The sequence below is a fragment of the Leptodactylus fuscus genome, chromosome 4 (genome assembly GCF_031893055.1).
Source record: "Leptodactylus fuscus isolate aLepFus1 chromosome 4, aLepFus1.hap2, whole genome shotgun sequence".
NCBI classification, from domain to species: domain Eukaryota; kingdom Metazoa; phylum Chordata; class Amphibia; order Anura; family Leptodactylidae; genus Leptodactylus; species Leptodactylus fuscus.
Genome location: NC_134268.1, coordinates 222833085 through 222841703, shown reverse-complemented (window position 1 = coordinate 222841703; position 8619 = coordinate 222833085).

The window sequence follows — 8619 nt, the reverse complement described above, 5'->3', positions numbered from 1 at the left end:
ATCTAACCAATCAGCGTCGTCCTTTACTGACAGGAAAATACTGACTGTATCATGCGGTTTCTGTGGTTACTACCAGAGCTGCTGTGTGTGTATACAGCCCAGTGATGTCCCCGGAGGGATCAGGTGAGGTGAACGCAGACTCCACCTACTGTATACACAGGCTCCACCTACTGTATACACAGACTACAGCTACTGTATACACAGACTACAGCTACAGGGCGAGGAAGAGGCAGCAGTCTCCATAGCACCATCAGACTCCACTCATCTTTCTGAGGTCTTTTGGAAAGTGAAAGCTGCCAAATGATTGGTTGCTTTGGAGACTTCACTACTGTTAGTAAATGTCCAATCCCTGAAGTGGCCCCAGATGATGGAGGGAGCCCTGCTGCTCCGGGACGCTGCCACGCCTGTCTGTGGCCCCGTGGGCTGCCTGTGAGGGTTCCCTTTATATAAGCCACACCCCATGGAAAGGCCACATAGCAGGAAGATACCCTTGTAGATACCAGGAGCCCCCAGAGACCCCCAGAAATCACTCAAAACACAGCCAAAGGTATATGGGTGCATTTATTAACCCGTTAGTGCTATTAACAGACATTTAAAAGAAAAAAAACAATTTTGCCCTGAAAAGACTTCCCCATACATCAAAACAGAAGCGCAACGGACGGGGTATTCCTACCCCTGCCTGCAATCAGGACAGGTGGAACTTTTGCTTAACCCCTTAGCGACCTTTGACATACTATTACCTCATGGGCGCTAGGTACTTAGCGCACCATGAGGTAATAGTACGTCATGGTAATTCCGCCCGCTCACTAGCTGAGCAGGCAGAAGCGGGTGATAGTTGTTACTGACAGCTATCACCCTTTTCCTTAACCTCCGATCGATGCTTTTATCGATCGGAGATTTTAACCCTTTGATTGCGGTGGTCAAACATGACCACCGCAAACAAAGGGTTTCGCGGTGTTTTCCAACCCCCCGCGGCGAGATCGGGGGGTTCCGGTATCTGTAATATGCAGCCTGGGGTCTGGTTAGGGACCCCAGCCTATCCGGAGCCCCCACTTACCTGTTCATCTTGCCGGCGTCTTCTGGAAGTGAGTCTGTGCCGTCCGCACAGCTCACTTCCTGTTTGCAGAGTGAGACGTGCAGCCTGTGTCTCACTCTGTATGAAAGAGGATTAGTGATGAAATCATCACTAATCCAAGTGTCCCATAGGGACACATGAAAAAGTAAAAAAAAAAAAGTGGAAAAAAAAAGTGTTTTAAAACAATTAATAAAGTTATAAAGCCCCAAAAATCCCTTTTTTCTATAGAAAATGAATTATATATATATATATATATATATATATATATATATAAAAAAAAAAAAAATAATAAAAACAACACATATTTGGTATCGCAGCGTCCATAATCTGTACAATAAAACTGTAACAATATTTAATGTACACGGTGAATGACGGAAAAAAAAAAAAAAAAAACGGAAAAAACCCACCGGAAGTAGTGATTTTTCGCCATCTCACCTTACAAAATGTGCTATAAAAAGTGATCAAAAAGTCAAATGCACCCCACAATAGTACCAATAAAAAGCACACATTGTCCCACAAAAAATAAGCCCCCAACCAACACTGTCAACCAAAAAATAAAAATGTTACGCCTCTCAGAAGATGGCGATGCAAAAATCACTGATTTATGTCCCCAAATGTGTTTTTGTTCTGCAGAATTAGTATTGCATAAAAAAATAATATAAATGAGATATCGCCGTAACTGTAGCGACCCGCAGAATGAAGGACACATGTTACATATACTGTACACTGCACACTGTAACCGTACCGACCCGCAGAATAAAGGTCACATGTTACATATACTGTACACTGCACGCCGTAACCGTACCGACCCGCAGAATAAAGGTCACATGTTACCTATACTGTACACTGCACGCCGTAACCGTACCGACCCGCAGAATAAAGGTCACATGTTACTTATACTGTACACTGCACGCCGTAACCGTACCGACCCGCAGAATAAAGGGAACGTTACTTATACTGTACACTGCACACCGTAACCGTACCGACCCGCAGAATAAAGGTAACATGTTACTTATACTGTATACTGCACGCCGTAACCGTACCGACCCGCAGAATAAAAGGTAACATGTTACTTATACTGTAAACTGCACGCCGTAACCGTACCGACCTGCAGAATAACGGTCACATGTTACTTATACTGTAAACTGCACGCCGTAACCATACCGACCCGCAGAATAAAGGTAACGTTACTTATACTGTACACTGCACGCCGTAACCGTACCGACCTGCAGAATAACGGTCACATGTTACTTATACTGTAAACTGCACGCCGTAACCGTACCGACCCGCAGAATAAAGGTAACATGTTACCTATACTGTACACTGCACGCTGTAACCGTACCGACCCGCAGAATAAAGGTCACATGTTACCTATACTGTACACTGCACGCTGTAACCGTACCGACCCGCAGAATAAAGGTCACATGTTACTTATACTGTACACTGCACGCCGTAACCGTACCGACCCGCAGAATAAAGGGAACGTTACTTATACTGTACACTGCACACCGTAACCGTACCGACCCGCAGAATAAAGGTAACATGTTACTTATACTGTATACTGCACGCCGTAACCGTACCGACCCGCAGAATAAAGGTAACATGTTACTTATACTGTATGCTGCACGCCATAACCGTACCGACCTGCAGAATAACGGTCACATGTTACTTACACTGTACACTGCACGCTGTAACCGTACTGACCCGCAGAATAAAGGTAACGTTACTTATACTGTACACTGCACGCCGTAACCATACCGACCTGCAGAATAACGGTCACATGTTACTTATACTGTAAACTGCACGCCGTAACCGTACCGACCCGCAGAATAAAGGTAACATGTTACTTATACTGTACACTGCACGCCGTAACCGTACCGACCTGCAGAATAACGGTCACATGTTACTTATACTGTAAACTGCACGCCGTAACCGTACCAACCCGCAGAATAAAGGTCACATGTTACTTATACTGTATACTGCACGCCGCAACCGTACCGACCCGCAGAATAAAGGTCACATGTTACTTATACTGTATGCTGCACGCTGTAACCGTACCGACCCGCAGAATAAAGGTCACATGTTACTTATACTGTACACTGCACGCCGTAACCGTACCGACCTGCAGAATAAAGGGAACATGTTACTTATACTGTACACTGCACGCCGTAACCGTACCGACCCGCAGAATAAAGGGAACATGTTACTTATACTGTACACTGCACGCCGTAACCGTACCTACCTGCAGAATAACGGTCACATGTTACTTATACTGTACACTGCACGCTGTAACCGTACCGACCCACAGAGTAAAGGTAACGTTACTTATACTGTACACTGCACGCCGTAACCGTACCGACCCGTAGAATAACGGTCACATGTTACTTATACTGTACACTGCACGCCGTAACCGTACTGACCCGCAGAATAAAGGTCACATGTTACTTATACTGTACACTGCATGCCGTAACCGTACCGACCCACAGAATAAAGATAATATGTTACTTATACTGTACGCTGCATGGCGAAAAATTTAAAAGGTAAAACGCAATACCGGAATTGATTTTTTTTTTTTAAATCCAGAAAAAAAGAGTTAATAAAATGTATTCAGTAAGTTGTAGGCACCCCAAGATGGTGTCATTACAAAATACATCGCATCCCGCAAACAACAAGCCCTTATATGGCCACGTCACCTGAAAAATAAAGAAAATATAACATCTAGCAATGTGAGGACAAAAGCCCGCAAAAATCGCCGAATTATTAGAACACAACTGGCTGCGTCAGGTAGAGAATAGTAGAGCTGTGCGAGCGGATATCAGCGGACACCCCAGATTTACAGCTTATGAGCGAAAAGACACCAGAAGTGACCCCCAAAGTGACCCCCAGAGTGACTCCCCCAAACATAGGAGCTACTGGGACATAGTAAGGAATTTGGTGTTCCCAATGTTCTCCGCACCGCTTATATATTCCCTCTTCGCCATCCACAGTGCAGTCATGTCCGGGATACTAATACTCACTACACCCCCTGATAAATTTTTTGAGGGGTGCAGTTTTCAAACTGGGGTCACTCCTTTGGGGAATCCACTTTTCCGGTACCTTACAGGCTCTACAAACATGACATGGCGTCCAGATACCAAACATCTGAATCTGTACTCCAAAAGCCGCATCGCGCTCCTTCCCTTCTGCGCCCTGCTGTGTGCCCAAACTGCAGTTTATGCCACATGTATGACACTGGTGTACCCGGGATAATGTACGTAATGTCATATGTGGTATAAACTGATATTAGGGCACATGTATGACACTGGTGTACCCGGGATAACATATGTAATGTGATATGTGGGTATAAACTGATATTGGGGCACAGCCAGATACAGAAGGAAAGAAGGGTTATTTGGTTTTTGGAGCAGACTTAGACGGTTTGGTTTTTGGATGCCATGACCCTTTTGCAGAGACCCTAAAATTGCCCCTACAGAATGGGGTCACTTCTTGGGGAATTCCAGTTTACTGGCACCTCCAGGGCTCTGCAAAAACAACATGGCGCCCAGAAAATCCCTCTAAATCTGTACCCCAAAAGCTAAAAAGCGCAGTGCTCCTTCCCTTCTGAGCCCTGCTGTGTGCCCAAGCAGCAGTTTATACCCACATATATAATTTTTTGCCCCTCAGGATGGCCCATTTAATAGTTTTAGGAGTGCAGGTCTCTGACAACACAAAGTAGGTGCAAAGTATAGGGCACCAAAATGGCATATTTCTTTAAAAATTTCAATTTTCAATTTTTGGGAAGCATTTTTAGTCTCAAAATCATAATACCCCTTGATACATTCCTTGATAGGTGTAGTTTCTAAAATGGGGTCACATTTGAGGGGTTTCCATTGTATTGATACTTTAGGGGCTCAGCAAATGCGACATGGCACCTGAAAACTATTCCAGCAACATCTGCCCACCAAAAACCAAATAGCGCTCTTTCCATTCTGAGCCCCCCCATGTCCCCATACAGCAGATTATGGCCACATATGGGGTATTGCCGTGTTCAGGAGAAATTGTGTAACAAACTGGGGGGGGATTTTAATTCTTTAACTACTTGTAAAAATTTTAAATATGGCGCTAAATGGACGATTAATTGGAAAAAAAAAGTAATTTTTCATTTTTACGTCCCAATGTTAATAAGATCTGTGAAACAGCTGTGAGGCCAAAATGCTCACTCTACCCCTAGATAAATTCTATGAGGGGTGTAGTTTCCAAAATGGGGTCACTTTTAGGGGGTTTCCATGGTATTGGTACTCTAGGGGCTCAGCAAATTCAAAATGACACCTGAAAAATATTCCAGCAAAATCTGCCCTCCAAAAGCCAAATGGCGCTCTTTCCATTCTGAGCCCCCCCATGTCCCCATACAGCAGATTATGGCCACATATGGGGTATTGCCGTGTTCAGGAGAAATTGTGTAACAAACTGGGGGGGAAGTCTTTTTCTCCTTTAACCCCTTGTGAAAATGAACACTTTGCGAAGAAAGTGACATTTTAGTCATTTTTCATTTACACATTCCAATGTTAACAAAATCTGTGAAACAGCTGTAAGGTCAAAATGCTGACTATACCCCTTGATGAATTCTGTGAGGGGTGTAGTTTCTAAAATGGGGTCACTTTTGGGGGGTTTCCATTGTTTTGGTACTCTAGGGGCTCTGCAAATGAGACATGGCGCATTAAAACTATTCCAGTAAAATCTGCTGTTCAAACACCGTGCGTTGCTCCTTCCCTTCCGTGCGCTGCCGTATGCCCAAAAATCAGTTTACACCCACATGTGGGGTATTTCTGTGCACGGGAGAAATTGCACAATAAACTGTTAATGTAAGTGCAGTTGGGAGGGGGAAGGTTCCCCTCCCGTTTTAGCAGTTCATAATCAATATCACGCGGTTTTGTTTAAGTGGGTGTTGGAATGCTCCCCCAGTTAGGTTAGGGGGTGGAGCCTCCGGATCTCCTCCCCGTGGGGGGAGGTATTTAGACCCACTCTGTCCAGAGCCTGATGCTGTTCAGGCTTCTGGCTTTAGCGGCAGATTGTTACAAGTGTGTGTGAAGGAACTTGTGATATTGCTGAAGGTAGTGGAGTCAGCTGAGAGTCCCTAGTAAGGGGGTGCGGTAAGACGTAATAACTGATGTTATCTTCTTTTAGATGTCTTCTTCAACTTCGGCCTCGGAAGGACGAAGAAGAAAATCTGCGTCTAGGCGCAGACGCTTACCTTGCAAGGATTGCAGGACCCCCTTGCCGGACGACTATGAGTTTTCCCGGTGTCGTCAGTGCCGAGGATCCCAGCCGGTGGACTCCCAGATTGGCGAGGCAATGTCATGGGTCAAAGATTTTGTAAGGGACTCTATGCGGGAGATGAAGGAGTCTATCTCCCACCTGACCAAACGACCTCGCCTGGAGCCTCCCTCTAACCCCTTCCCATTGGAAGAAGAGTTCCACGTTCTAGATGAGATTTCCTCAGATGAAGATTCGGATATCGCAGGGCCTTCTTTCACACTGGAAAAGATGCCAAAATTGATGAAGTTGGTCCGACCGGATAGGGGTGAGGAGGGGGACCAAAGAGGTCCAAGGTCTTTCAACGTAGAACCCGCTGTCTGGATGTATGAATGTATGGAAACAGAATGGAAGAAGCCAGAAAGATCTTTTCAGATCTCTAAGAAATTCCATGCACTCTTCCCAGTGGAAGACTCTGAATTTGATCGTTGGGGCCCTCTCCCAAGAGTCGATATGGCCGTCTCCAAATTATGAAGGCGCACGGTGGTGCCATCAGAAGATTGCTCAAATCTCCAGGATGCGATGGATAGGCGCGCGAATTTATACTGCGGCATCTGCACAAGCCTCTGTGGGGATTTCAACAGGGGAAGTCGTTCAGTTCCTGCGAGGTAATATATCTATTCTGCGTAGAGATATCGATGCAAGCGTTCCCCGTGATGATCTTCTGGCGTTCTTAATCCTCCACATCCGTGGCAGTGGATTTTTTGGCAGAAGCAGCGTTGTATCAAGTGAAAATTGCGGCGAAGGCCATGGCATTAGCTACGGCTGCAAGACGCCCTCTGTGGTTTAAGCCCTGGAGGGCAGATAATACGTCCAAGTACAAATTGTGCGCACTTCCATTTGAGCCGGGCAGGCTCTTTGGGAAAGAGTTGGATACCATTATGGAGGGGTTAGCGGATCGTAAGGGGAAGAGTCTTCCCAGAGCTCTAGAGGGAGGTCTGGTCCGTCATACAGAGGGAGAGGATTTTCCAGAGCATACGGATCAAGAGGTTCCTGTCAAAGGCGCCCTGGAGCTCAGGGCAGAGAAACAAGTCGACGCATCACCCGGGAGCCTCAGAAGAAGAAAACTACCTTCTGACGCCTACTCCCCCTACCCCCTCCCCCTGTATCTGCTCCGCTTTTGCCAGTGGGTGGTCGGCTTTCCCACATCTCGGCGGCGTGGAGCCGTCACATTCAGGACCCATGGGTCTTCCAGCTCGTGTATTCGGGCTTCAAAATAAAGTTCACGTCTCACCCACCCGACAAGTTTGTGAAAACCCGCGTCTTATTTGGTCAAAGCAGGTCCTTCTGGAGAACGCCGTTCAGGAATACCTGGACAAAGGCGCTCTAGAGCCAGTGCCTCTGGCAGAGCAATCGACCGGAGTATACTCTTCAGTGTTTTTGGTACCCAAAACATCGGGAGGCTGGAGAATGGTGGTCGACTTAAGATCTCTCAACCAGTATGTCCTCAAGACCCATTTCCGGATGGAAACTATCAGGTCAGTGATACCTTTTCTGCACCGAGGAGACAGGTTTGTCACCCTAGATTTAAGGGACGCGTATTTACACATCCCGATTTTTCCGCCACACAGAAGGTTCTTGAGGATTGGGGTTGTGCTGAACGGTACTCTGTGTCATCCACAGTTCACAGCTCTTTCATTCGGAATATCCTCGGCACCCCACACCTTTACAAAGGTCGTGGCCCCGGTCGTTGTAGCTCTTCAGGTCCAAGGTATATTCATCGTACCGTACCTAGACGATTGGCTGTTAAAGGCCCACTCAACCGAGGTTCTTGCGGCCCACCTAAGGATCACTATCACCTTTCTAGAAGAGTTAGGCTGGCTGATCAATTGGCAAAAGTCAGCGGTTGTCCCCAACACCAGAATCCAGTTCTTAGGGTTCATTGTGGACTCTCAGAGGATGGAGATATCTCTTCCTCACAATCGGAACGAGAAGATTTGTCAGGCGGTGCAACATCTGGCGGTTACGTGGGAGGTTCAGGTAAGAACCGCAATGAAGGTCCTAGGTTTGATGTCAGCAGCTGCGGATGCAGTTCCATGGGCACTATGGCATATGCGACCACTACAGAGCGAGATCCTCAAGGTATGGAGCCGCAGCCCCTCAGGGCTGAAGAAGCCTATCCAGTTGTCCATCAGTACCCGTAGATCACTGCGATGGTGGTCCCTATTGAAGAGTGGGATCTCCACTTCCAGCCCGACTGGACCCTGTTGACGACAGATGCCTCCCTTCATGGCTGGGGAGCGCATCTGGGG